Raw genomic sequence first — 2,954 nt, 5'->3', positions numbered from 1 at the left:
GGCCGGCTCCGGAGCCGGGAAGAAGGAGCCGCAAAACTAGCCCGGCTCTGGGCTCTGGCGGGCTGCCGGCTGGGCGAGGGGCCCCCACGGAGCGGCACGGGACGGAGCCCTGGCAGCCGCTGCCGCGCTTCGGGATGCCGGGCGCCCCCCGCCCGCGCTGCGCCTCCGACCAGCCTCATTTGCATCGCGGCTCCGCCCACAGTGGGGGGGGGAGACAAGACTGGGGGGGTGGAACGACCAGAGGGCGCTGATGCTGCGAGGACTCAAAGACCCCCGACCCACATCTGGACTTTGGATGGATGGATAGGGAGGGAGGGAGGGGCGATCCCAAGACCTGGGGGTGGGCGCGCAGGGGGAGAACAGCTGCGGGAACCCCCCCCCCTTTCCAAAAAGGGGAAGGGGATACACACACACGGACATCAATTCCACCCCCCCCCCTTCTTGGAAAATCCATCGGATTGCGAGTTATACGCACATCTGGAGAAGGGTGGGGGTGGGGAACAGGCGTTTCTGGGGAGGGGGAGAAAAAAGATATAGAAATGGGTGGGTGGGGTGCGTGGGGAGGATGAAGGGGGGGGAGGACGGCTCTCTAAGCGCAGGATTGGAATCGCGAGTCTGCACTGCCCTCTGTTGGCGGCCGGTGGGAAGGGCTGCACAGTCGCTGCTCCCCCCTTCCCTCTTCCTTGGGGGGGGGTTCTCCTTCTCAAGAAAAAGGGGGTGATTCCCCCCATATCCCTCCCTCTTTCACTCCTGAGTCCCTCCCTCTCTTCAACTGCAGAGGGCATCCTTGGCAGGGAAGGACAGAGTATTTTTTTGGGGGGGGGTCCAGATCCCCCTCCAGGTGGGCAGTTGGACAGAGAGACCCACCTGTTTGAGGGTCTCCCCCCCCCCCACTGCCCCGTGCAGGATAAGGGCGGAGGAAGAAGTTAGGGGCTGTCCAGAGACTTCAGCCTCACATACAGGTGAAAAGGGAGAGCTTTAAAGGTAAAAGGTTCTCCTCACACATCTGTGCTAGTCGTTCCCGACTCTAGGGGGCGGTGCTCATCTCCGTTTCAAAGCCGAAGAGCCAGCGCTGTCCGAAGACATCTCCGTGGTCATGTGGCCGGCGTGACTCAACACCGAAGGCGCACGGAACGCTGTTCCTTTCCCACCAAAGGTGGTGCCTATTTTTCTACTTGCATTTATCACGTGCTTTCGAACTGCTAAGTTGGCAGAAGCTGGGACAAGTCACGGGAGCTCCCTCCATTATGCGTCGCTAGGGATTCGAACCGCCGAACAGCCGAATCTTTCTGATCGACAAGCTCAACGTCTTAGCCCCTGAGCCACCGCGTCGCTCTAGGGAAAGCTTTTTTTTTTTTGATTGCTTTTTTAACATCCCATAGATCCATCTTATCTTACAACGGTCCTACTTCTTCCCTCCCTCCCTCTTTCCTTCCCTCGTTTCTTCTCTCCTACTCCCCTTCCTTCCCTCCCTCCTTCCCCTTCCCTCCTTCTCTCCTTCCTTCCTTCCCTCTTTTCTTTCCTCCTTCTTCCCCCTTCCTTCTCTCCTACATTCCCTCCTTTCTTCCCTCCTTTCTTCTCTCCTTCTCTCCTTCCTTCCCTTTCTTCTCTCCCTCCTTCCCTCCTTTCTTCTCTCCCTCTCTCCTTCCTTCCCTCCTTGCTTCCCTCCCTCCTTCCTACTCCCTTTCTTCTCTTTCTTCTTCCTTCCTTCCTCCTCTCCTTTCCCTTCTCTCCTTCCCCTTCCTCCCCTTTACCCTTCCGCTCTTCTTCCCATTCCTCCCCTCTTTCCTACTCTTACATTCCCTCCCATTCTTCCTCTGCCTTTCCCTTTCTCCTATTCCTCTCCTTTCTCCTCTCCTTCCTATCTTTCCTTCTACTCCTCTCTAGGGAAAGCTTTACGTGTTTCATTTTCAGCCTGAATCTCAGTTGCTCAAAAATAGCAGACGCTTCAATGGGTGTGTGTGAGTCTGTGTGTGTTGTGTGTCTGTGTGTTGCGTATGGGCAGGTGGAGGAAAAATGCAAGGAAGTAATCCTTGACTTACCAAAAGTTCATTTAGTGACCGTTCAAAGTTACGACGGCACTGAAAAAAGCGACTTAGGACTGTTTTTCACACTTAACAAACCGTTGCTGTGTCCCAACATCAGGTGATCCCCTTTTTGTGACTTTCTGACAAAGTCAAGGGGGAGAGCCAGTCACCAGGAGACAGTGAGTTCTAGTCCCACTAGAGGCACAAAAATGGCTGAACGCCTGGGCCAATCATCAGGTGAGTTCTAGTCCCGCCTTACACATGAATACCATCTAGGTGATTTTGGACCAATCACCAGGCGACAGTGAGTTCTAATCCCGCCTTACACATGAAAGCCATCTGGGTGACTTTGGGCCAATCACCAGGCGACGGTGAGTTCTAGCCCCGCCTTAGACACCCAAGCCAACTGGGAGATTTTGGGCCAATCACCAGGCGACCATGAGTTCTAGCCCCACCTTAGTTAGGAAAACCATCTGGGTGACTTTGGGCCAATCACCAAGTGATAGTGAGTTCTAGTCCCACTATAGGCACAGAAAATGCCTGGGTGACTTTGGGCCAATCACCAGGCGACCGTAAGTTCTAGCCCCACCTTAGACACCCAAGCTAGCTGGGTGATGGGCCAATCACCAGGTGACAGTGAGTTCTAGCCCCGCCTTTGTCATGAAAACGATCTGGGTGACTTTGGGCCAATCACCAAGTGATAGTGAGTTCTAGTCTCACTAAGGGCACAGAAAATGCCTGGGTGACTTTGGGCCAATCACCAGGCGACAGTGAGTTCTAGTCCTCTAGTCCCACAGACAATGAGTTCCAGTCCCACCTTAGACATGAAAACTATCTGGTTGACCTTGGGCCAATCACCAGGCGACAGTGAGTTCTAGTCCCACCATAGGCACAAAAATGGCTGGGTGACTGGGCCAATCACCAGGC

The sequence above is a fragment of the Thamnophis elegans genome, chromosome Z, assembly GCF_009769535.1.
Source record: "Thamnophis elegans isolate rThaEle1 chromosome Z, rThaEle1.pri, whole genome shotgun sequence".
Taxonomy (NCBI): Eukaryota; Metazoa; Chordata; class Lepidosauria; order Squamata; family Colubridae; genus Thamnophis; species Thamnophis elegans.
The sequence above is the reverse complement of the archived record's forward strand: the minus strand, read 5'-3'. Positions refer to the sequence as shown.